General features: G+C 39.8%; 1 long non-coding RNA gene across 1 annotated transcript; it reads right to left on the bottom strand.

Annotated features, from left to right (window-relative positions):
• Positions 1-329: 329 nt before the first annotated feature.
• On the bottom strand, positions 330-26,870 carry LOC112661992 (uncharacterized). The gene is made up of 3 exons (XR_003138142.3): positions 26,600-26,870; positions 18,437-18,590; positions 330-3,746 (listed from the first exon to the last, which is right to left on the bottom strand). It is a non-coding gene; the product is annotated as an uncharacterized LOC112661992 (long non-coding RNA).
• Between the last annotated feature and the right edge of the window lie 569 nt (positions 26,871-27,439).

Here is a 27,439-nt window from a genome sequence, read left to right on the forward strand (position 1 = left end):
GTGGTATAAAGGCATCCTAATAATAACACCTTTAGTAATGGTGACAGGAGGGGAAGCAATAGGAATGAGGCTGATCATTTCTCCAGCCTATGTGATAGGGGTCCAAAGAGGAATTCAAGTTGGCTTTTTAAGTAATCCCAGATAACATAGCTATAAATATGACACAAACCCTGCCTTCAAGGAATTTTAAGATACATGTGGAAAATAAGACAAAGTCGCCTATATAATATGTATATATATATATATCACAGTGTACATACATAATACAATAATACATATACATAATACAATACATAATATATCATAGTAAATAATATAACATAACAACATAACATAATATCTGTACCATTAAAGATATTAAAAAATTTATCTCTGATTGGAAGATTCAGAAACATCTCCACAGAGACCTAAAGAGATTGGAAAAATTTACATAACCAAAACCCCTTATAAACAAAAGGAATCAAAAAGTTAAAGCAATATTCAGTGGAAAAACCATTTGGCTGGAACTTATGATGCCTAATGTGTCATGGGAGGCAATAAAGTTAGAGATTATATAGGACATGTTGATCCTCTGTTCTGCTAACAGAGAGAATGGAATATACAAGTGATCAGAAGAACTGTGTTAACAATGTGGGAGACTAATTCCAGACAGAATAGCCATCCCACACTATGTCAAGAATTAGCTAGAAGAAGGTGCCTGGGTGGCTCAGTTGGCTGGGCGTCTGCCTTCTGCCTTTAACTCCAATCATGATCCTGGGGTCTTGGGATGGAGCTTTGCATCGGGCTCTCTACTCAGCTGGATGTCTGCTATGCATCCACTTAGCCCCCCATCTCACCCCACCCCTGCCATTTCCTCTGCTTGTGCCTGAGCGCACGTTTTCTCTGTCAAATAAATAAAATCTTTTTAAAAATTAGCTAGAATGTAAAAACACACTAATGATCTCTTAACTCACTTATAACAAATGGTAGAATCAATGAGCATAAATTAAGATTGGCAACAGCTACATTATGAAATCTCCAATCTGACCCGGGAAAGTTAGGCTCACTGCAAATAAAGATCAGAAGGGGATCCAAAAATTACAAATAGAAAAAGCAAAATTGGCATACTCAATATGGACCAAAAAACCTAATCAATGAATCAAATTTTATTGCAAAATTTTTCACAGAAAGTATCTCAAAAATGGTAGAATATATTAATAAAGTAAGAATGACAGTAGAAATATTAGACATTTTTAACTGCAGCCTATAGAAAATCAAAGAATTGCATTCATTTGGTGTAATTCACTTCAGAAAAAAAAAAGTTTCTCAGCAAATAAAACTCACCTGTGGAATAATTCCGAAGAAATTCTCCACACCAGCACCATAGCGTGAGAATGGAAACACGACTTTTATTCACATTGAATCATCAGCACTTCACCCAGTAAAGGTCTCAGATTTCCTTTTTCATTTTATTCAACAATTATTTATTGAGTACTTACTGGGTAAAAAGGCTCTGTTAGGTGTCCTCAATAGAGCTACAAACAACAGAGACATGCCCTTGACCTCGGAGATCTTACAGTGTCTCAGGATCTTACCAGGAATGCTTCCAAGTATGCTTTGTTGTATAAAGATGTCCACAGAGATTCTGGATCCACTTCATGTTCCTCTAGATCTCAGCATACTAAAACTCAAACCATCTTCTCTAGCTTAAGCATCATGATGAGCAATGTGCAGCAAGGTGTCATAATGGATTTGGTCTTTTCAGATTCTCTTTTTTCTAGTTGCATTTTAATCTTTTTACCCCCACTCTATGGAAGTATTTAGATACAACTGTGTATCAAATTATTCAGCTCCCCAATTTAGTTAGAAGATGAAAAATGACACTTTGCAAGTAAATTGAAATTCAGGAGTGAAGTCTAAACCCCACTAGGAATGTATGAAACTACCCCCACACATTCAGAAATTATGATCATGACTGCTTATTACTTTGTGTTCCTTCAAAAGGATGTAGGTTATTTTCATAATTAAAACTATGGTAATCCTTATTTCATCTTTCTGTATATTATCAAAAATGCCCATCCCTTCATATCTGCCAAAATACAGTTTCTGGACTTGGCAAATGATAAAAGCCTTCCTCTTCAAACCCTCGGGGGTAGCTACAAGAAGAAACTCCTGCTGGGGCCATTGCTGCCCAGCACTTGACTACATGATTGTCTCACAATCAAGTATCATTGGGTTTTGGTTCCTTTTAGAATACCAAAGTAGAAATAAATTTAAGTTCTATTAAAAATACTCCCTCCCCCCAAAAAAATACTCCCCAACCATTTTAGCACAGAGGAAGGTCGTCTTCTGAATGAACATATCAAGTACATCCGCATTTCGCAAACCAGGACTGTAAAGGATTTTGGTGGTGGAGAAAAGAAAGGAGGTGATGACATCAGCTTTGTCATCCCACTGTGGCCCTCTGTTCTCTCTCTCACTCTCTCTCAGCCTTTTGCTTCCATTTCCACCATCGCCAACTCTCCCAAATCCCAGCTCACTCATTTAACACACATTCACAAAGCACGAAGGATGTTTGTCACTGAAGATAAAACACACCTATTCCTCTCCTTTCCCTTTGTCAAGGGCTCCCTGCCACTGTGTGTGTGTGAGGGAGTTAGGAGACGGGGTGTGCCACAGAGCTCCAGGGAAGACCTGTGCGTCAGCGTGGACCCTTTGAGTTTGCCCATCATTGTGATCAGGGCAGGATTTTAAGGTCCCAAGCAAAGCAATTTAACAACTATCCCTTCTCTTTTTTCTCTTTAATAAATTGCCACATCACAGTGCTTGGAGGGGCCAGAATATACTCTGTATTAATCCCATTACCAAAAGCAGTCTCTTTAGAGCAAGACTTAAATCCCATCTCGGTTCTGACACAATAGAATTCTCAGAAGCAAAACCTTCTCAGGGAAAGAGCAATAAATCAGGATGCAGCTCCTCCCGGAGTCTTCGCCAGCAAATGTATTTTCCAGGCAAATAGGAGCTGGCGGCAAAAAACAAGTGAGCTCAGGTTTCCTGTGATGCGATTACTACCTTGGGGGAGGGAGAGAAGGGTGGATGGAGAGAAAATCTGACCCTACCTTGGACTGAAAAAAAAAAAAGAAAGAAAGGGAAGAAAAAAAAAATCTGGCATTTTGGCAGTCCATCTACAAGCGCGTTCTGAATGCCAAGTGCACAGTAGAACCCAGCCAGAAACAGAGACCTCCGGTGCCTTGTGATAAGCCACTGTTCCCTCGCTCCGCTTTTCAATAGTGTCAGGTGAACAGAGTCTAGCGCTGCAACCTTAGAATGGGGCGAACAGCAGCTGCAGGGCAACCGAACACCCGCCGGACCACAGCGCCGCACCGCCGGCGGGGGGAGGAGGACGCACGCCTTTCTTCTCTTCAGAGAAAGATCTTGATACTTTGCCCTTTTTCTTAACCTTTCCTTTTCTGCTGTGTACTCCAGTCAGGTTTATCAGTCAGCGGGCCAAGTTGGACCAGCGAACGCCACACCTTTGCCTGGACAATTGCACCCTGGGGGGTTTCCGGGGGTGAGGAGCTTGACCACCCAGCCACTCACCCCAGTCGTCATCTCCTTATACTCAGAGTGTCAAGGGCGCCCCTTTGGAGCCCGGAGAACCGAACTTGGACTTTGGCTGTGTGTTCTTGAGCATCATACCTCACCTCTCTTGAGCCTCAGCTTCCTCGTGTCTGTGATGACGATCATGATGTATGCCCGTCAGTGCTCTGTTAGAAATTAATGAGACAATAGTAAAATACTTAGGATCGGGTCTAACACGTAGGAAGCACTTGAACAGCAAATATTTAATGTAGGAATGTGCAAAACAGATGTGGAAAAGCATGGGTTTTATTTTACCTGGAATGTACTTTAAATATCTTCTTGTTCATTTGGTCCTTCCATTGGCCCATCAGGGGTCAATCTCTCTGCCTCTAAAAAAATTCCTGCCCAACCTCACAGAGCTCAGGGCTTCTCGCTCTGTGTACCCAAAGCAGATCATATGAGTATCTATCTACACTGCAGCAATTCCTGCACTGTTGAATGAGGCAGTCATCGTCTGTCAGCCCTATCGTGCCATAAGGCAAAGGAGACATTGTTCAGTTACAAAAGGGTTACAAGCACCTCTGTGGCCAGACTGCTTGAGACCAAATCCCATTCTCACTTTGCCAGTTAACTGCCTCAGTGTTCTCCCTGAAACTGGCTATAATAGTAATAGGGCCTGCCTCTCCAGGTGAGCTTAAAAGAATGCTCAGCATCACAGAAGTATTAACTTTTATTATTATTCTCCTGTGCCATAAGGCAAAGGAGACATTGTTCAGTTACAAAAGGGTTACAAGCACCTCTGTGGCCAGACTGCTTGAGACCAAATCCCATTCTCACTTTGCCAGTTAACTGCCTCAGTGTTCTCCCTGAAACTGGCTATAATAGTAATAGGGCCTGCCTCTCCAGGTGAGCTTAAAAGAATGCTCAGCATCACAGAAGTATTAACTTTTATTATTATTCTCCTCTGCGTCCCCCAGAGCCTAGGAGATAGCAGGCGTTTGAGGCATGGGTTTGGAGGAACCAGAGAATCACTGCAAATTACAAAGAGAGTGATCCATGTATATCTTTCTGGGCAACACATTACACAGTGATTCAAGAGTGGCTAAACTGGTATCCAAAAGATTTGAAAATAGGATCTTGAAGAGATATTTTCTCACACATGTTCATTGCAGCACTATCCACCATAGCCAAAATGTAAAAGCAAACTGAATGCCTATCGATGGGTGAATGGATAAAGAAAACATGGTGTATACACACAATGGAATACTATTCACCCTTAAAGAAGAAGGAAATTCTGTCATTTCCTACAACATGGATGAAGCTTGAGGACATTATACCAAGATGAAATAAGCCAATCACAAAAGGACAAATACTGTATGATTCCACTTATATGAAGTAGCTAACAAATCAAACTTACAGAAACAGAAAGTAGAAGGGCTGGGGAGGGGGAAATGAGGAGTTGCTCTTCAATGGTATAGGGTTTCAGTCACGCAAGACTGAAAAAGTTCTAGAGATTTAATGTGCAGCAATGGGCATTGAGTTAATAATACTGTTCTGTACACTTAAAATTTGTTAAAAGGGTAACAAAGCAAATTTAAGTCTTGTGTTCTTTACCACAATAAGAAAAAAATACATATTTAAATCCTAAAAAAGAAGCACTAAATTGGATGTATGGAACCCAGCCCTGCAAGCCTATTTGTGCCCAGCCCCATGCGAGGTAAGTGCTGGCCTTCCCGAGGCAAACTTGACACAGTCCTGGCTCCTTCTTTATGAGGAGCATCAACGTCTCCACATCTGCACAAAGGTAAACACCTTTGTGCTTTCTGTTGAATGCCTACAAACATCATTTCAGAATACCTAAGGCATTCAAGTAAGGAAGACAATACAGAATAAGGGATGCCTGGAATAGTAGAATAATGTTCTACTTTTCTGTCTATTCAAGTAGTTTGCTTTCCAAACTAGTCTTCTGCTAAATAGCCTACAGTTTTCCCCCTTATAACACTTATCTCCTCTGGCATTATACAATATATTCATTGGTTATTGGTCTATTGCCTGGTAGTAGAATATAACTCCATGAGAGCATAATCAGGATATGCCTAGCATATTGTGATGCTCAATAAACATTTATTGAATGAATGAATGAATGAATGAACAAATGAGTGAGTGAATGAATGAATGAATGAGTCCCTTATTAGAGAAGAACAGGAAAAAATAGTTTGTCCTTAGCTTGACCAGCAAGGTTAAGGTGCTTATGTTGAATAGGAAATTGTCTTTGGAAGAATAGAATCCCTTTATCTCTTTGCATTGCATCATTTTGCCCCCTCTAGTCCGAGGATGCAGACCCCAGTGCCACTCTGCAACACAATAAATATGAATTTAGTTATGATTTCTTAACTAGATATTTCCAGCACACACTGAACTTTATAGATTTTTATGAGCTAGGTAATTCCAGAAATTGAACTGCGTGACAAGAACTCATTAGACATAGGGGATGAGAACCACTCAGGTAGGGCCAAGAAGACAAACATAATTGTGTTGTCACCATTTCAACAAACTCTCAGATAACATCCCTTGAAATTGGGTTCAGGAGCAAAGAATGAGAGGTGTCTAAAACATGTAGACTTGGAGTATTATCCAGATATTCATCCAATCAGCCTTCAAACACGGAGTCCTCACCCTGAGCTAAAACTCTTCCTCTTTATTTCATTTCAGAGTCAACCAAACTTTCTACCACAGTCATCTGCTAGGTTTGGAAGGCTTAGAATCCTGAGGTTGCAGAGTCACTCTTTATTCCGATGCCTGCCTCACAGGCTAATGAAGAGGACGAACCACATCTTCCTCATTCTGACCCGTGGAGACCCTGTGTCGAAGCCATCAAGAGGATACTATTCATACTCGTGCTCAGTTCCTCTGAGCCTGTATTTCCATCTGTAGCATCCCATGTCATGCCTTCTGCAGGCCCACCGAGGATTATTTTTATATGCTTCATTTGGGCTTTCTTATGAAATTCTGGGCCAGAGCACTTTCCAGAATAATTGGAGAAGTTACCAAGGCTTCTGAGGAAGAAGATACCAATGGCATTTTTTTTTTCCTTTGGAACAGTCCCAGGGAAGAAGGTTTGGGGGAACCTCAGTTGGGCTTATGATCCCCCTGCATCAACAAACTGTCAGTAGCTGACTTTGCACAGCAGTTCCAAAACCAGAAACCAAAATAACTGCCACTGAGAACCTACTGACAGCAAGATTTTACAGCATTTTTCCCTGTTGTGTAACCCAGCCTCCCTTCCACCTTCCCTCCCAGAGATCATTCTGTAGCCAGGAATTGCTTCCCTTTTCCTGCCCCAAGCAAGTGCCCCACAAGTGCATCTGTAGTTTATAAGACTCCTCAGTCATATTGGATGTGGCAGGAAAGGACTGTGGAAGAATGAAAGCAGAAGATGAGATCTGAGACTGTGAGTTCTCTCCTAACCTCACTCCTGACCAGGGTAGCTCAAGACGAGCACAGGGTCCAGGAACTATCACAGAGAAGAAACACAGAGATACAGATAAAACCCAGATCAAACGCAAAATCAGTTGCTGTGTTCAAGTACAGAGTCAGGAGAGGCCAGCAGAAAGCTGCCAGCAGATGTGAGTGAGAAAAGGAAGGATTTTTGTCTCAGAGGTGGCGATGGGGAGACTCACAGAAGAATGGTGTGTATGTGGCACTGATGCTGCTGATGATAATGATCGAGTAATAATAGCTACCATGTATTAAGCACCTGTACTGCAGCACCGTGGTGGGTTCTTTCTATGCATCAACTCATTCAGGCACCAGGCAAGGTGCACAACTACCTTTAACTCCATTTCTCAGATGCAGGTCCCAACGGTTAGAGAAATTAATAACTTGAGCATGGTCATTCAGTTGCAGAGAAGAGCTAAGACTTCAGCTCAAGTCTGTCTGAAGCCCATATAGCTATCCCAGCCCCTGGATAGGGATACTGTCCTGGCGACCTGTGGAATGAACCCCAAATGGAATATTCAAGTTCTGATTTATGCCCTCCTTCTTCCAGCTCCCTGCTTATTGAGCATGCACAGGGCGAAAGGAGGATAAACCAGGGAGGCCATTGCTGCTTTATTCCTCACCTAGGGGTGGCTCTATGCTGTGATTCCTAGGGGTGGTGTCCATTGACTCCTGTGAGGAGGTGACAGGAAGCAACTGGTAGTCCACAGGGAGTCAAGCAAGGTGCCATGCTACACTTCTGCACAGTATTTCTGCCTCAAGACTCCTGGGCCCATGGGTGCCCACCTGTACTCACTCTTGATTGCTTCTTTAATTTCCCATCTGAAAGTTCAATTTGTCAGTAATTCTTCTGTTTATAATAATACTTTAGCCCCCGCCCCCCACCTCAGCTTTCGCTGACTGCTCCCACACCCTCCTATGAACATTGCTTCCTTCATCCCCAATGTGGAGAACAGCTGACTAGGAATGCTAAGCCGAAGCCAGCGAGCCCCCAAGCAATGCTTCCTTGGCAGCAGACTCTGAGTTGGCAACAGGCATGCAAGAGCTCCAAAGAACACAAATATTCCCCCTTTTTTGGGGCAGAATTAATGGATAAGTGCTTTTAAAAAGACAGGAATAGAACGGAGACTGGGAAGAAAGGAACAAAGAGGAGAGACTTTTGACTAGGTAAGAATCCCACATCAGAGCTCATCCCCTAGGCTGCGGCGATGACTTGTACTTCATACTATACGCGCACCCAAGCAAGGGTCTTCCTTCTACATTCGCAGCAGCTGCTCTCACATTGTCAGAGCTCCACACATTTTTGTTTTCTGTAGTGAGAACAGAAACCATTTCTCTTCCCAAAGGTAACTATTATCATGCTGATAGTGATGATGATAGCTGTCAGGTATACAAGCCCCTATGCTAAACACTTTAGATGATGATGATGATGATGATGATGATGAATGATAATGAGAACCCACAGTTTCATAGTTTACTAGGTACTAGGCACTGTTCTAAGTGATTTGTATAGATTAACTGATATACTAATACATCAGTTAACATACAAATCCTTACAGCAAAATGATGAGGTAGGAACTATTATTACAGATGGAGACACTATAGAGCAAAGAGTTTAAGTGACTTGCTCAAAGTCATGGCTGTGAAAGGTAGGTATTTATCTCCCAAGAACCTAAGGCTCAGAGGGGTTTAGTAATCCATTCAAGGTCACACAGTGAGAAAGTGAAGCTGAATTTCAAACCAGATCTGCTACAGTCCAAAGCATATACTATTAGCCAGTATGTTTGATTAACTCTCATTCTCTCTATAGATATAAAGATATATATATATATATATATACAGATATGTATATACATGTGTGAATGTGTATATACACACACCATCCATGCAACCTAGAAAATGAGAAGTTTGATGAGGCCAAACATACGATTGTGTTTCTATCCAAGAATTTGAGTAGAAGACGGTCTATGACAGCCTTCAAAAATTTTACATTTGGGTCCAAATAGAAAAGGATTATATTTGAAAGTGACTTGGGCAACATGGAAAAGCAGCTGAGGCCCCTTTGGCCCTGTCCTGCCACCTATGAGCAGCTGAAAGGATCAATATTTTAGCATGCCCGATTTGGGAAGCTCTGCCTTGGAGAAATTTTTCAGGCAGGTAAGCAGGAAGTGAAGAGAGATCCTACCTTATCTTCTCTCTTCTCCCCTTCTTACCTCTTCCATTTTCCTGCTCCTTCACCTGCTCTGAATTTCAATGGCCCCAGGAAGAAAAAGAAATGTGTTGAATAAAGTCAGTGTGGGGATCCCTGGGTGGCGCAGCGGTTTGGCGCCTGCCTTTGGCCCATGGAGCCTGCTTCTCCCTCTGCCTGTGTCTCTGCCTCTCTCTCTCTCTCTCTCTGTGACTATCATAAATTTAAAAAAAAATTTTTTTTTAAATAAAGTCAGTGTGATCACTAAAAAACAAATATGCCTCATCACCTAAAAATATGCCTCATCACCCAGTCATAATTTTCCTTATTCTTTTCTTCTTCCCCCAGGAAAAAAGAACAATAGTAATTAAAATAGAAACATTAGGAGGCCCCGAAGCAAATTGTGAGCACAATTTGCCTAGAAGACAGCCAAGCTGCCGAATTCACTTCCAGCCCCGCCACTCGCCCCCCACCACAAACAGCAACTACTGTCTTGCAGTGCTGGAGTCAAAACCTGCCTACTGGGTGCCGCACAGGCGTGCGACCACTCCGGGTCTCCCTCGGAGCCAAAGCGGTATGAGCTGCACCGCTTGGGGCATTTTTTTTCCAGAACAGAATAAACATTGGCGTACATATCATCGGGAGCAGGCGTGCCCTGGCAGAAGGGCACGCTGTGTGACTGGCAGCCAATCTTTGGCTTTCAGTTTTATGTTTCCAACTTCTAATTGAATTGCAACCACACCAGGAGCAGTTCTGCTTCATTTTTTGTTACATAAGGCTGATGGCCCAGGAGCACAGGGGCCGTGGAGGTCTCTGGAGCTCAGACTGGGAGTGAGTGAGTGCATTCCCAAAGGGGACTCCATGCGTGAGAAAGGGAGAAAAGAGAACAGAGACCGTGAGCCTTCACCTCTCTGCATTTTCCGCTCGAGGCCGCGCAGCGATAGATGCCAGGCAAACCCTGCTGCTCCTCATGCCAGATGCAATGTACATGTGTTGTCAAACTAGGATTAGTTTGTTATTTCTCCTTTAAGTAGGTTAAGCTTTTTTAAGCAGGGGGTAATTAAGATTATGACTAGACGAGGAATGAAGTCACGGGGCTTAATGAGGGTATGGTAGTTACCCTCGAATGCAAAGGATAGTAAGTTTGCTTTTATTGGTATAAAAGAAGAAAAAGAAAGGATACACAGATAGACAGCTCCATTCACCATCCCCAGTAGAACTGAGAGCACACAGGAGCTCTAACGTAGACTATCACATTTTTGAAAGGGTTTTCTCCCCATATCTCCCTGCTGCTCATTGGCTCCTTCAATCCTCTATCATTACTGATTTCAGAATACTAAAAGCATATAGCTTTATGCTCAAAGATAAATTGGCACACACACGCTTTCTGCTCACAGGGGCTATCTGCTGCAAAGAACTTGGTGGGAAACAGAAAGGGGCAGGGGATCAGAGAGGTTGTGCAAAGGCTCTATCTGTGATTCTAGGTGATTCTATCTGTAAACTGTTACAATAGCCTGCTTGCTGGGCTTTCAGCAGCTCTCAGGGGTTCTCTCCCAAAGAAATACAGGAGACTCCCAGTCTCCTCACTTCTGATTGTTCCTCCCTCTGCTCCGTTGTCCAACGCAGCCGCCAGACTGGTGGCTCGCAAAGGCCCACTTGTTGGTGCCATTCTCCTGTTGAAATTCCTTCCCAAGGGCACAGAAATGCTGCCCCAAGGGGCATCTCCTGTAAGTAATACTTGCACGTTTCCAAAGATGAGAATCTTCAAATCAGCACTGTGTACTGACTGGCAACACATTTAATGTCTATCATTAGTGGATTGGTTAAATAAACCATGGTCCAACCACATAATTGGAAAACATGGAGCTGTAGAAAAGAATGAGACAGATCTGAATGTGCCAAATGTGCTGATATGGGACAATCTCAAGATTCAAGTTTGTATCGTATGTTCCTGTGTGTTCAACAAAGGAAGAAGAAAGAAGATACTTACATATAGAATATTTCTACAAAGATACACAAGTACACAAGTAATCATGGCTGTGTCCTGGGAACGGGACTGAGGAACTGAGTATCTGTGGTGCCAAATTTTCTTTTCATTGTATGCTATTTGCAGGTCTTATAAGTATGTGTATATATTACTTGTGTAATAAGAAACACTAACTTAAAAAACAAGAATAAAACCCTGATGTAAAGCGCTTTCTCACCATCTAATGAAGGTACTTCATCACTCCGCCCAGCCCAGCCCACCTTTGATGCCTTCTCTGCTGGCTCAGGTTGCTCCCCACCATTTGTCACTGCCTGACACGTTCCTGCTACCCAAGAACATGCCACACACCAGCGCACAGCTGGGTCTCCTCATCTATGTATTGAGAATAATAACAGCATCTATCACATAGATTTTTTTGAGAATTAAATAAAACATAACAAGTACTTATAACAGTATCTATCTAGCAAATAAGTTTTCCATAAATATTAGTTGCTATTATTATTATTATTATTTTTATCCTAGGGCCGTTCTTCTCTATAGAAAAGCCTTTGTTCTATTCTCTTTCTGGTGAAAGGCTGCTTATAGTCTCTGGCCTAGCTCAAATGTCATCCTCTCTGTTCTAACAATGTCTGAGCACTTTGTTCATACCCTTTGTGTGGTGCTTTTCAGTGTTTATCACATTAATAACATATTTGTCTGCTTCAATTCATACCTTATGGGCTAAATAGAGCAAGGCCTGTGACATAGATTATTTTCTATAGTCTAATATAGTTTCTCTGCAATTATTTAGAGAATTTAGTGTAATGAAAACAGTACGAAAATCCCCAGAAGATGTAGCATATGTGTATTGCAGCAATCAAAATCCTCTCAGAGTGTGTGTGCTAACGGTTTCCCCACTGTGACACTGGAGAAACCTTCTGAGAAATAAGTATTGACATTAGTGCTAAGATTCCCCTCAGGGGATCTGAGTATTTCACACCATTTTGGTTGTCAGGCCGCACTGTTTACAGCTCATTCCTTCTTGCCAGAATGCTGGGCCAGCTTTTAGTACTTAGTAATATAGATTGCAAGCTAAATTTTGGCTGATGTTTAATTTTAAAAAATGCGCATTAAAATCCATAGAAGAAGAAGAAGAAGAAAAGACTTGAATAAATCATTATAAGAGATATTTCCTGGTTGATTATCATTTTGGAGTTGAGTTTCTAATATTAATACAGTTACATATTCAATGATCTTCCATGCTCATGTGAGAACGAATATATTATTCAGGAACATATAACACAATCCAGAGGTAAAATATCTGAAGGGGTAGGGTGTCTTGGACTGATATATCTCCATGGATAATGTGTTATCAGAATCATATGGAGGTACTTGTATCAAGACTCGGGTTCCCAAGCTTTACCCAAGGTGGTGTCTCTGGCCATGAGGACCCTAGAATCTGCTAGCTTACATAGGATACCTTGGTCATTCTTAAGTATATTAAACCTTGGAGAGCCAGTGATTTATAACCGCATTAAGACAATTTGGCTTAAATAAGAAAGTTCAGCAAATATAAAGATCTCGTGAAAAGTCAAGCTCCACCAAGTCACGAAATATCTACCATATGCTGCTCCCCATCTTACGTGCTCCTTAGGCAGGGAGCATCTTTGGTTCTGCCAAGCACCTTGTACGATGTCATGCTTGCAAAGATGTCAGATCTATAGCCAGGTTGGGACAACTGTAGGGAACTGGAATGTGGCTAGCTAGTGATTGATTCTCTTTCCCTTTGGCTCCACGTTGAGTTTCTCAACTCTAATTGGAGATTCTCTTTTCTGGGCTTCAGGCCTGATTAAGGATAATGGCCATGGGAAGGAAAAGGGAAAGCAACATAGTGTGGCTTGAGTCTCAAGTAATATGGAACCCAAATAATGAGAATTGAATCACAATTATACTTGATCTTTGCACCTGCTTGTTTTGCATTTTTAAATGCCTTTCTCTTGAGTAGATACAGTTGTCTCTTTCAGTCCTTCTTTATATAACCCTGTAAGCACATGGCATAAAGATAATAATCAAAAGCAACACACTCCACTCAGCAGGTTCCTCTTCCCCCATAGTAAATAAGTCAGTTCAGTATGATCTGAGAATCATTGTACTTTGTGAATGAATCTATATATTCACAGAGATTTACTGCAAAACTGTAGTCTTTAGTGGAAAGAGTATTTGTTTTAAAGTCAGTATCTATGTTTAAGACCCACTCATCTCTTCTTAGGTATACAACCTTAATAAACCAAGTCATCTCTTCTTTCTGAACCATAGTTTTCCTGTCTGTAAAATAAGAGTAAAAATTCCCACTTCACATTGTTGTCATAAGGATAAAAGAAATAATATTGACAAAGCACTGAGAATATTGTCTAGTACATAGTAAGTATTTAATAATATCTCATTAATTCAATCATCAAATGACAAAGCATCCATGATTTCCAACTATGCAGTATTAACTGTGTTGCTATGAGAAATACTAAGAGTAGTACAGATCGTGCTTAAGCATGACCAGCTACCAGCTGGTGCTTATCTACAAGATAAAACCTGATACACACAAACTATAGCAATATTGTATACAAATTTTTTAAGTAATACAAAATACATCATAAGGCAGTATGTGATCAATTGCTAGAATAGGGGTTTAACTAAAAAATCCAACAAATAAGAGTACTGAAGAAATAATTTAGAGGCCAGAAAAGTGATTTGCTAAGATCACTTTGAATATTACTGAGACATTCATGAAAGTATATCTTTATCCACTTAACAAATATTTCCTGAATGTCTACTATACCATGCACTATAGGCTCTGGAAAGCAGTGATAAACAAGACAGAAGGATCCTGGCACCATGGAGCCTATATTTTAATGGTAGGGAAAAGACAAAAAAAAGAATAAATTAATGTTCAAAACAAACATAAATCTAGATAGTGAATGACAAATTCTAGGGTAAGGCATCACAGTAGGACTAGCTGGCAGGTAGTTTAGAAATAGAGTTAAGGAAGACCTCTCTCTTCAGGGAATATTTAATGAGAGACCCAAATGAAGTCAGAAAGTGAAGCAAGAAAAGACCAGAGGGAGGACAAAGGAGCAGCAAATGCAAAAGCAGGAATGAACTTGGTGCACAAGATCCTGCGGAAGACCAATGTAGCTGGAATGAGATGAGCCTGGGGAGCAGTGACAGGAGATATGGTGAGAGAGGAAAGTGGAGGCCAAATCACACCATACCCTCTCAGCCGTCAAAAGAGGGGATTTGACTCTAAGCTCTGATATGAGCCCATTGCAGGATTTTGAGCAATTGAATGGTACAATTTAATGACTTCCTTCACATAGGAGTGAAATGATTTCCTTCACATGATCATGTGTGGAGAACAGATTTATGAGGTAAAGAGGATAAATATGAGACCAGTTAGGACATCAGCACATGGCTCTAGAGAAGAGGACAGTGATGTAAGCTGTGGGAGATGAGAAAGGGAGCTAAAAACACAATAATTAAAAGAAGAATTTAAAGAGATTATTAAAGGAGAAATGATGAAAAATATGGCAAGCTGGTGGACAATATATGAAAAATAAAGAGGATACAGAAGAAATGAATTAAAGCCGGATGAGAAGTAGGAAGCTCAGAGAGAGATTATTATCTGGATAATAGAGTATAAAGACCTGGAATCTGGAGCTCATGCTCTTGAATTTGAATCCCAGGTCTACCCTTTACTCTCCATGGGCCTCTGGAAAGGTTCCTTACCACAACTAAGCCAGTTTCTTCATCTGTAGAATAGGAACAACAATATCTGCATCATAGAGTTGTGAAGGTCAAATGAGAAAATATCTATTTCCTTACATATGGTAGATTCTCCAAAAATATTTGTTCATTCCCTTATACCTCCAACTGAATTTAAACTTTACTCATCTCCTGCTAATAGCAAGACCGTCTAAATACCATTATTTAGAAACATGTGTAACTTCTTCATGGAAACTTTATTACAGTGGATCAACAATTATATTTTTGTTACTTACTCTATTCTCCAATAATCCAAGGAGAATTCTAAAAACTGGCTCTGCTTTATGGCAAGATGGGAGATTTCCAGGCAAACTGTGTGGTGTAGTCAGATCACCTTAAGGGGAATCTCCGTGCCAAGCCCTGTTTACCAGATGGCCCAGTCTTAGGTCCACTGAAATTGTAAACTGTGAACGAGCAAACTGCAGGGCAATTTTGATTGTCTGGAACACTGTATAGAAGGAGGCAGGCTTTAAGAAAATCAAAGCATAAACTCTATAGGGCTTTATGGATTAAGGTCACAGCCCCTCAGTGAATACATAATGCCCTAAAGATGATTCCCATTTGTTCATCCAAAAGGAGAAATGGACCAACAGAAGGGAGGTGGCTTTTATTTATTTCCATTGTGCTGTACTAAGTGAATCCAGGACTCACTGTAATTTCCTGTCAGAGCCACCCTTTCAGTACAGCTTCCTATTCATGCAGCATGTAGGAAAATTGAAGTTTTCTAAAAATGAGAATGAACCCCATTAAGCAGTTGAAGATAAAATGTTGATTCAGAGCTGCCCAGTATGAGATACAGCTCAAGGTTTGGTCTTTCACACTGCTGGAATTTTATTTAATTAAATACTATTAATAAATTAATACTTAAAAAATAAAAAAAATAAATTAATACTTTATTAAATACTGATCACACAGCCAAACCAAAACAGAGAGTACTGTTGGTATAATACTGGGGTGACATGCAAAAAATAATTTGGGGTGGAGCATAGTGGAGAAGGGAAGGTGAAAGCACATATGAAAGCTCTCACAAGCTAGGGATGAAACAGGCAAGCACTTCTAAATCAATCAATAGTTTTTTCATCTCCCCAAAAGACACTAATGCTTAATTGGAAATAGTGGCCATTGAATCATTGACTGAGAAAGGATCACCACAATATATCTAGTTACCATACATAATTACAAACATTTTATTCTTGTAATGAGGACTCTTAAGATTTACTCTCAGCAATTTTCAAATATGCAATAGAGTATTATTAATTATAGTCACCGTGCTGTACGTTACAGCCCCATGACATTTATAACTGGAAGTTTGTGACTTTTGACTCTTTAGCCATTTCACCCACCACTCACCCCTCTCTGGCAACCAGCAATCAGATGCTGTCAGAATTTACCAATGATCATATTTTCTATAGTGCAAGTGATAAACTGAATCATGGGAAGAAACAAAAAGTGTTCTCCCTGACTCAGGTATTTTGATTTGGACAATGGAGTTTCAAATCATGTTCTTGATTTCTATGAAGATTTTAATGAAACTATGGAAAAACCAAAAGATTGTTCATATCTTGCTCAAATAGAGCTAGATTTTGCTTATCTATCTGTATATTCAGCAGATATACTACACAAATGTAAATTTTGAAAAATTATACTTAGTCTATAAACTTCTTATCAAAGAACATGAGATCTTACCTGCTAAATGTTCTACACACCTTGTACACAACACTACTTTAAAAAAATAAAGGAGTAAAGTTTATTTACCTGTAACATCGAGGCTTTCATAATGAAAACATTGGTCACTTTTTAAAATGTGTAAAATGTGTAACTGTATGGAAGCTCTTAATGAGATTATTGGCTCTATAGGAGTGGAAATTGTCTCCTTAGACATGTGCCTACAAGTTGGGTATCATTGTTCTCAGCCATAGAAAAGATGTTGAAACATTAACTTGCCATAAAAATCATATTTTCAAAGTGTGGCACAAGGAGAATGCGCCCGAGTGGCTCAGTTGGTTAAGCATCTGACCCTTGATTTAGGCTCAGGTCATGATCTCAGGGTCCTGGGATTGAGCCCAGCATCCTCCATTCAGAGCTCAGCAGGGAATCTGCTTCTTCCCTCTCTCCCTCTGCCCCCACCCCCATACACACTCTCTCTCAAAAATAAATGAATAAATCTAAAAAAACAAAACAAAACTAAGAATGTCCTCTAATTTGCAAATGCTTTGAGGATGAGAATGGAAAAAAGACTACAGTTAAACAGAAATGTATATGCCATTCCTTTGAAACTGTTTGGTCTTAGAAGGGGCTATAAGGAACCTACAGAAAGGTGAAGGGGCTGCACAGGAATTGTTCAATGTTACATGTAGATTGCAACAAAACTTATACACAGAAAAAGAAATTACTCTTTTTTTGGAAATGAGACTGCTTTCAAACGCAGAAAATGGCAGACAAGTTCAACAGGACTTTCTCATTTCTTCACTAAAACTGAACCTTATTTGGAATCCAACTTTAATTTCACAAGTTCAAACTACGTCTATGCTTTAAAATCATTTTCCCTGAGAAATAGAGGTTTCAGTGATGGTGACATGATTGTGTTTTGAAATGATAGACAATTTAGATATGGGCAACTAAATGATTAACTTCCAAGTGGTTTTATGATTAATAAGCAGCTGGCCTATCAAAACGGGTCTGTGGATTCAAATTGAATGGACATATCAGGAGACTTAGAAACTAATTCTTACAAGCCTAAAAACCTGGTGTTACTAGTGAGTAAAATCCCAAGTATTCAATGCTCACATTCTTTTGTTGAAAATATTTAGATCATCATGTTGGATTGACATCAGGAATCAATGTAATGTGGGTTTAGTAAGAGCAGAGCAGCAAAGTAATTTTACATTTGATTATATTTACTTTTGCAGCTACAAAAAAGAAAAAAAAAAGGGATGCCCTAAAGAAAAGCTTGCAGGCAGTTCTGAGAGGTATTATTGGAAAAGGAAATTGAAAGAATAAAAATACTCTACTGGATCATGATTCAGAAAGAAATATCTCATTATTATTTTTATTAGATATAGTTAATATCTGTGTAATTAGTATGGATCTTACAAATAATATAGCCTGAAATAGTTTAATATTTAATAAGATAATAAGAATGAAATCAGAGTAAAGAAATATTATCAAAATACTGTTAACTTTTCCTCACCCCTATGGTTTTTAAGTTAGTCCCTATCATTAATTACTAATTGCCACTGCTAGTTCTATTGCTTTAGTTTAAATCATAACATTTATATAAAAGAAAAGTAAATAATATAGAATTTTATATAATTTCAAATAAACACTCATTTTCATATCTTTATATTAAAGTAATAACATATAAACTACTTATTATATACTATATGGGGCTATAAAAAGTTGCTTACTATTTCTCTCCCAGCCAAACAGTATTCCTGTGCCCACAAAGTGCTCCCAGGAACACTCTTCAGTCACCCTTCTTCAGACAACTCTCCATCAGCCAGATTTCAGAGAGCCCGCTGATCGATGCAGAAATGGTTCCTTCTTTCATGAACTTCCAGACTAGCAGGAAAGAAAGCATCAAATATGTAATTATAGAGATAGTGTGTGGAAAAGAATGGGGCTATCCAGAGGACTAGAAAAGCACAACTGCAAGAGCCAGTTGGGGCAGGGAAGGCTTCCCTGAGGAAGTCACAGCTAGTCAGCTCCTGTAGGCTTAAGGGAAAACCATTTGCAAGCCCACATCTCCAGCATTGGAATGAGTCCAGGATTGCAAACCCATAGACTGTAGCACAGATTTAGACTGAAGGCGTCCTGTGATCTTTACACAGTTTTCAAAAAACTCAGGCTACTTTATATATACATATATATAAAATACTGAGTTGGTATCCTAGCTTCACTCTATATCCTTGATCAAATTATTTAACCTCACAGATCCTTGGTTTTCTTATCTAGAAAAAATATTCTTTCAAGGTTGTTGAGGAATTATGTGAAGTGTCTAGCACTTTATATACAACAATAAAAAAATATTATAGCAATGTAAGATTTATCTGCTATGGTATCCTACTATTCCTCATACTTAAGCTGTGGACACATAACTTGTTCTAGAATAATTTGAGAGAGAGATTGATTTCAGCTGAACCAAAATAGCACAGAAATACTTCCAAATATCCAGGTCTTAGCTGGTTTGCCATTAAAAGATAATAAGGGGCCTGGAATGAACTTTTTCCTTGCTGGCTAAAGTCTAAAGGCATTCAATACAATGTTAAACTTATTGATTTTAGTTCCCACCTGCTCGACTTGCATCTTATTTCCTTGACAGCAAGATTAAAAGAAAAGAGCAATGAGTAATGGAATGTCTGGGGCAGATTTTGGACACAGGAGATAGACTCCGAGTGTCTAAACTTGCACACATATCAGCCTATATCTCTTTCTGATCTTCCTAGTAGAAGTACATTCCTTTGGTTTATCCTCACCTGATCTCTTCCATTTCCCTACTGCGGACTTACCAGACCCTACTCCAGTCATACCCTTGATAGGAGAATGAATTCCATCATCTCTTTCGGTGGGGTGTCATTTGTCAACTGGAATAAGGGCCTCGATTGTGCAGAGGAAGCCCTGAATATCGATAGACAACTCCTGGCTATCAACACCTCACTTTTGCCTTGCGCCTGATTTCAGCCTGGCTAGCTAGGTGTCAGAGGTAACATTCCTCTTGGAGGTTTCAATACCCTCCCTTGTGACCCCTTGACTCTGCTTGATGACTTCCATGATTTGTTTCTATATATTGAGGAAGGTGAGATTTTTAAGCTTACAGAGGGAGAAAAGCAACCAATTGGATGCCATTTAGCCCTCAAAAAGAAATGGATTGAATATCAGCCAATTTGTTTTAATTCCTGGAACTCCACAACTTACAATATCCTCTGGTTGGGCTGGCTGACTTCCTGACCCCATTCACTTTCAACTGATTTTATTTTTTATTGTGAAATATGTCATCCATAAAAAAAGGATGTGTAAAGCATACATATACTTTTTAAAAAAACTATTGTGAATCACATACCAAGCTCCCTCCTCACCCTGTCTCTCTCAATCTCTCTCTCTCTCTCTCTCTCTCTCTCTCACACACACACACACACACACATGCACACACACTCATTACAATATGATAGAACATCAATATCTCAGGGGACTTCCCATCTCTTCCCCGGGTATAATACTAGTATAACTTTTGTGATAATCATTATCAATAGTTTCATCATTTACATATGTTATCTCTTAACAATGTAATTTAGCTTCACCTGTCTTCAAATTTTATAAAAATGGAATAACAGTAGCTTTTATTTTGTGACTTGCTTATTTTGTGCCATATTCTATTGTAAGACTCATTCACATTGATAGAGAGGTATAATGAGTTGATTTTCTCTGCTCTATAGTAATCCATTGTATTGGGACACCTGGGTGGCTCAGCAGTTGAGTGTCTGCCTTTGGCTCAGGTTGTGATCCCGGGGACCTGGAATTGAGTCCCTCATCAGGTTTCCTGTATGGAGCCTGCTTCTCCTTCTGCCTGTCTCTGCCTCTCCCTCTGTGTCTCTCATGAATAAATCAATAAAATCTTTTTTTTAAAAAGTAATCCATTGTATTACTTTACTAAACTGCAGTTTCTTGTATCTATTCTACTGCTGGTGGAAATTTGATTTGCCACGTGTACCTTGCTCCACTTCTGCTTCCATGTCTTTGTCCCAGCCTAGGAGACATGTTTTCTCCCCATGTATTTAATTCTCTCAAAATATGAATATTGTTCTGTTCCTGATTCTTCCTCACCAGTTCACTGTCCATTCTGACAGGTCATAGATGTTGAGGTGAGACTATTTAGTTACTGAATTACTAATGAGCACCTTCACAAATTAATCAAATATGGGATGCCTGGGTGGCTCAGCAGTTAAGCATCTGCCTTCAGCCCAGGGCGTAATCCTGGGGTCCTGGGATCAAGTCCCACATTGGGCTCCCTTCATGGAGCCTGCTTCTCCCTCTGACTGTGTCTCTGCCTCTCTCTGTCTCTGTCTCTCATGAATAAATAAACTCTTTAAAAAATTAATCAAATATTTTGAGTATTCAGTGCTAGGAACTTAGACTCAAGACTATGCAATTTAATATTCAGGAGAGCTTACAAATATTTTCTTTTACCAGCACTGTTGGACTGATAATAGTGCTCAGTTGGTATAGGTTAATCCTTGATTGACAATAATAAAAACAGCGTAATTGCAATAACAATAGTAGAAGCTAACATTTATTGTGTACTTACTATGTGTAAGGCACTGCTCTAAGAGTTTTAAAAGTATTAAATTATTTCATCCTCACAGCAATACTATAAGTACTACTATGTTAATCCTCGTTCTATAAATGAGAAAACTAAGACCAGCAAAATTATGTGATATATCCAAAGTCATACACTAATGAGTATTAAAGTAGAGGGAGTAATAGAAACTTAAAAGATAGGTTAGTTATGCTATGCTGATTTACATAGGCATAATAATAACAACAAATAGTAACAACTATTACTATCTTTACTGTGCAAAATACTAAATTGAGCTCCCTACATGATCTCATTAATTCTCACAATAATTCATTGTGATGAGTATTGTATTTCCAATTTAAAAGGAAAGTTAGCGGGATCCCTGGGTGGCGCAGCGGTTTGGCACCTGCCTTTGGCCCAGGGCACGATCCTGGAGACCCGGGATTGAGTCCCACGTCGGGCTCCCGGTGCATGGAGCCTGCTTCTGCCTCTGCCTATGTCTCTGCCTCTCTCTCTCTCTCTCTCTCTCTCTCTGTGTGACTATCATAAATAAATAAAAATTTTTTAAAAAAGGAAAGTTAAGCTTAAAAATGTTAGGTAACTTGCCTAAATATCTAACAAGTGGCACACTAGGGTTTGAACCTAAATGTGTCTTACTTCAACATTTATAATCTATCCTAACACTCTGCTGTCCCTCTATAGATTTTATCCAGCTTTTGACATTGATTCATTTCCTTCTTAAATCCCAATTTCTTCTTTCTTTCTTTCTCTCTCTTTCTTTCTTTCTTTCTTTCTTTCTTTCTTTCTTTCTTTCTTTCTTTTCTTTCTTTCTTTCTTTCTCTCTTTCTCTCTCTCTCTCTTTCTTTCTTCTTTCTTTTCTTTCTTTTTCTTTCTTCTTTCTTTCTTTCTTTCTTCTTTCTTTCTTTCTTCTTTCTTTCTTTCTTTCTTTCTTTCTTTCTTTCTTTCTTCTTCTTTCTTTCTTTCTTTCTTTCTTTCTTTCTTTCTTTCTTTCTTTCTTTCTTTCTTTCTCTCACCATAGGATGTGGTGGAAATAAAATCTATAAAATTCAACATTCAACTTGCAATGATGTCTAGGGAAAAGAGGTCATCACTGGTTGGAGTCACAGTATTAAGTACTCCATGGAAATTTTTTATCCATTCTATTCTGCTGTCACCATAAGTGTTTGGATGTAGCCTAGGAAGAAAAAGTGAGTGTGACCATTGTCCTGCTCAGTAAGACTCCAAAGAATATCAAGACATTCTCTTGGCCCATTAGCCCTTCCCTTAAATGACTCACTTCTTGCTTGTTTCCTAAGAATGGAAATTACCAGTTGGATCCTTCTCTGTTCTTTGTTGCTCTGATTAGTGAAAGCTATACATCACACAATGCTTTTAAAACCACTGTACAGAAAGTACAATTATAATAGTAAGTCTAATTGTTTTTATAGTTTGTAACATAGTTTAAATAACATAAGCAGCTAAATCTTGGCCCCTGAAGTGGCATTTAGCTATCTTTTTGGTTATTTATTTAACTACAAAACAATTAGTAAACTGGAAATGTAGATGTGCCTTTGAGAAATTCCCTTTCTGAGGCAACCACAGAGAAGTTAAAAACATTAGTACACACAGAAATGATCAGGGGATGATACAAATTAAAAAATCAAGATGTAAATGCATTTTTTTCCTTTTCACTTTAATTTACAAGCAGTAGAATTCACTCCTTTAAGTGCACAGTTCTACGAGTTTTGACACATGCACAGAGTTAGGTAATCATCACCATAAATGAGATACAAAGAGTTCCATCAACCGCAATCCCCTACCCCCACCAAGTCCTTTCTGTGGTACCTCTGGAGTCAAGCTTTCCTCTGACCTTTAGAGCCTGGCTACCATTCATAGTTTTCCCTATAGTTTTACTTTTTCAGAATATCGTATAAATGGAATCACATGGTATATCTGGCTTCTTCCACTTAGTATATTGCATTTGAGATTAATCCATGTTGTTGCATGTACCGATAATACATTCTTTTGTATGGATGAGTACCATTTTATTGTATGGATGTACTATAGTTTATCTATTCCCCATCTGAGGGACATTTGTATTATTTGTAGGATTTGGTATTGGGAATAAAGCTGCTATAATATTCATATACAGGCTTTTATGGAAAATAAGTTTTTTTTCTAAATTTCACTTAATTAAATGCCTGTGAGTGGGGCTGCAGGGTTGTAATGTGTGTGTTAAACCTTGTAATAACTGCCAAACTGTTTTCCAAAGTACCAGTTTGCTTTCTCAGCAGCACACTATAAGAGTTCCAGTTGTTCCACCCAGTCCTGTATACAAGGAATGATCAGGCTTTGATTTTAGCCACCTTAATCAATGAATAATGGTATCGTGCTGTAGTTTTAATTTGTATATCCTTAGTGATCAATAGTATTGAACATATTTTCATGCATATTTACAACATCCGTATAGCTTCCTAACAAATTGTCAGTTCAAATCTTTGCTCTATTTTTTAATTGGATTGTTTGTTTTCTAATTTTTGAGTTTTCATTATATAATTTGGATCTAAGATCTTTTTCAGATACAAGATTTTCTCCAACTGTATGGCTTCTGTTTTCATTTTCTTAGCAGTGTCGTTTGCAGAGTAAAAATGTTTTACGAAATCCAGTTTGTCAATATTTTTCTTTTACGGACTGTGATTTTGATGTTGTATCTAAGCATTCTTGCCCTAACTCAAGGCCACAAAGATTTTCTCCTACATTTACTTCCAAAATTTTTATAGTGTTCCCATTTACATTTACGCCTATGGTACATTTTAAGGTAAAATTGGTATAAGGTGTAGAGTATAGGTCAAGGTGCATTATTTTTGCATATTGATGTTTGTTACAGCATCATTTTTTGAAAACACTATTCTTTCTCCACTGAGTTGTCTTCACACCTTTGTCAAAAATCACTCTGCCATGTATGTAGAGGTCTATTTCTAGACTCTCTATTTTGTTCCATTAATCTATGTACCTGTTACTTTCAGGAATATCATACTACCTTGATCACTTACTTTTAAAAGTTATTAGTTTTTCTTAATCAAAAGAAATTACCAAGGTTCATGTGGTCCTGAATTTAAAATAAAATTATTTCAGAGATAAATGTTTTCCAGATGTCCTTTAAAATTTATGATTGATTTATATACTCATGTTGACTTAAGAAAAACAAAACAGGGCTTAGGAAATAATTCAAACATCTAAGCTATTAAAATTCAGATGCCAAGATAAACGAGTTGAAAATGTGCAATGCTCATCTTGTTTCTGGAGGCTCCAAAATTTATGACTAAGTTATTTCTATAAGTCTAGGACCAATTACTGCTGTTTCCATAATGTTTATTTTTTTTTGTTTCCATAATGTTTAAAGCAATCCTGCCACTGTACTGGATTCAAATGGATTAATCTGTATTTTAAGATATGGCTGTGATTCTCAAAAATCTGACTTAATAAAGATAGTGAGTGGAATAAAAGAACTTCTAAGAAATATTTATTAATTTTCCACTTTTTTACTTTAATAAAAATATTTTTCATAAATAGAAATTTACCTTGAAGTCCTCTAAAATCAGAATACTTTTTATTTAAGATTTTATTTATTTATTTATTTGAAAGAGTGAGAGACAGCACAAGCAGGATAGGGTGGGGGAGCAGAGGGAGAGAGAGAGGAGACTCCAGGCGGAGCAGGAAGCCCAATGTGAGGCTTGATCCCAGGCTCCCTGATCCCAGGACTCCAGGATCATAAGCCAAAGGCAGCTGCTTAACCAAGTGAGCCACCCAGGCGCCCCTAAAAATCAGATTAATTTTTCTATCTCCATATCCCATTTCAAATATTCTCAAAGCAGCTACATGCTGCCCTGCAAAACCGCTTCTCCAATACACGATATAAAAGTTAGGGCAATCAGATAGATATTCCAGCTCAGATAATAAATTATCATGTCACCCTATCTAAAATAAGTTTTGAGTCAAAGCTATTAATATAAAATTAAATATTCATTAGAGCAAGTACCAAGTGACCAACGCGAAATGCATAGCAATTTAAAGATAAAAAGAATTATTGCCTTCTGCTTTTAATGAAATGACACATCGTAAGTTGGTGTATACAAGCACTATCAAATAACAAGATGGAGTTTTCTAAAGCACTATTACTAATATGTTTAAAAGACTATAACTGAAAGAAGAAAGTTGAGCATAAGCTAGACTCAGCCCCATAAGAAGCATGAGCTTGTCTGCTTTGGTCCCTATTCTATTCTTGGCACCTAGCATAGCACCCAGAATAACTTCAGTCTACTGACTGTAAGTCTAGTGATTAAGTACATGGTTTTAGAGGTCAGGCAGAAATAAGTTGAAATCCTATATATACTAAAACTTTCATTAAAGACAGTATTGTTTGGACACGTGGGTGACTCAGTGGTTGAGTGGGTATCTCAGGTCATGATTCCCGGAGCCTGGGATCAAGTCCTGCCTCCGGCTGCCCACAGAGAGCCTACTTCTCCCTCTGCCTAGGTCTCTGCCTGTTTCTGTGTGTCTCTCATTAATAAATCATTTATATATATATATATATATATATATATGGGCAGCCTGGGTGGCTCAGCGTTTAGTGCCTGCCTTTGGCCCAGGGCCTGATCCTGGAGACCCGGGATCGAGTCCTATGTCGGGCTCCTTGCACGGAGCCTGCTTCTCCCTCTGCCTGTGTCTCAGCCTCTCTCTCTCTCTCTTTCCGTGTGTCTCATGAATAAATAAATAAAATCTTTAAAAAATAAAAAAAAATAATAAAGACAGTATTATGCAGGGGCACCTGGGTGGCTCAGTCAGTTAAGCGTCTGCCATCCACTGAGGTCACGATCTCAGGGTCCTGGGATCCAGCCCCTCATCGGGCTCCCTGCTCAGAGCGCGGAGCCTGCTTCTCTTTCCCTCTGTACTCTCTTGCCCTCTCTCAAGTAAGTAAAATTAAAAAAAGAAAGAAAGAAAGAAAAAGAAAAAGAAAAAGAAAGAAAGAAAGAAAGAAAGAAAGAAAGAAAGAAAGAAAGAAAGAAAAAGAAAAAGCATTATCCAGTTTATTTTTCTAAGTCTGAAGACATGAGTTTGAAAGACCCTAGTTCTAAAATTTAAATGTTTTCAAAAGTTAGGATTACCACATGAAAACCACTAAAAAGTCATGCTTTAGGCTTTAATAAGGCAATTCATAAAGAGGAGTTTCAGTGCTTGCCACATGTTGCATGAACAATGATCTGTGCACAGTGCTCACCTCACGGGGGAGGATACTTTGGGGCCGTAAGTGTGGGAGAGCAGGCCCTCGGCGGCCGGAGACCCGAGGGACACGCATACGCGGCAGCAGCTCCGCGCAGGCGCAGGCCGGGCGGCAGCTGCCAAGTACCCCTGCCGGGTCCTACCGAGGCAGCAATGCGGGCGGGAGGGCGGGCGGCCAGGCCCGCTGGGGTTGGGGGCGGCCCCGCGGCCCCGCGGCCGGCGCTCAAAGCGCTCTGAGGCCCCTGCAGTCAGTCACGTAGCAGCACCTGCTGACGCGCAGGCCCTCGGCTTCTAGTGGTTTTGCCTTCCTCTCTTCCACATACTTCAGGTCGTGAGATAAAACCGCCCGAGAGCCAACCCGAACTCACGGCTTCGCCCCGAGCCTCTGCTCCCCGGCGGCGCCTGCCGGCGTAGCCCCTCCCTCCGGGGCCTCTTTGTTCCAAGGTTCCGGGCTCTGAGGGTCGTTGCGTCTCCCACTGGGAGCCTACGCGGAACCCCGCACGTGACTCCCATGTGACAGGAGCGGAGACTGACCTCCCAAGCCTGCTAAAGGCAGAGGACGCCCCAACTTTCCTTCCGGAAAGGAACACGGGCGGCTTCGGAATGGCCCGGCACGCCTGTCGCCCGGTCGCTTTAAGCTGCGCACCAGAAGGTTTTTTCCTTACTTTCTTCTTGGCGTGGCAGCTCCCTGTCTCTCCTCCGCCGGCCCGGGCCTGGGCCGTTCTCTTCCCTGTGAGGGAAAACAACACAAACTGCCGAGTCTCCTCGGATCAACAGGTAAGTGATGTACTGATGGTTATCAGGCGGCGGTGCCCCTGGTGCCCTACCGAGGGGAGCT

The sequence above is a fragment of the Canis lupus genome, chromosome 13, assembly GCF_003254725.2.
Source record: "Canis lupus dingo isolate Sandy chromosome 13, ASM325472v2, whole genome shotgun sequence".
Classification (NCBI taxonomy): domain Eukaryota; kingdom Metazoa; phylum Chordata; class Mammalia; order Carnivora; family Canidae; genus Canis; species Canis lupus.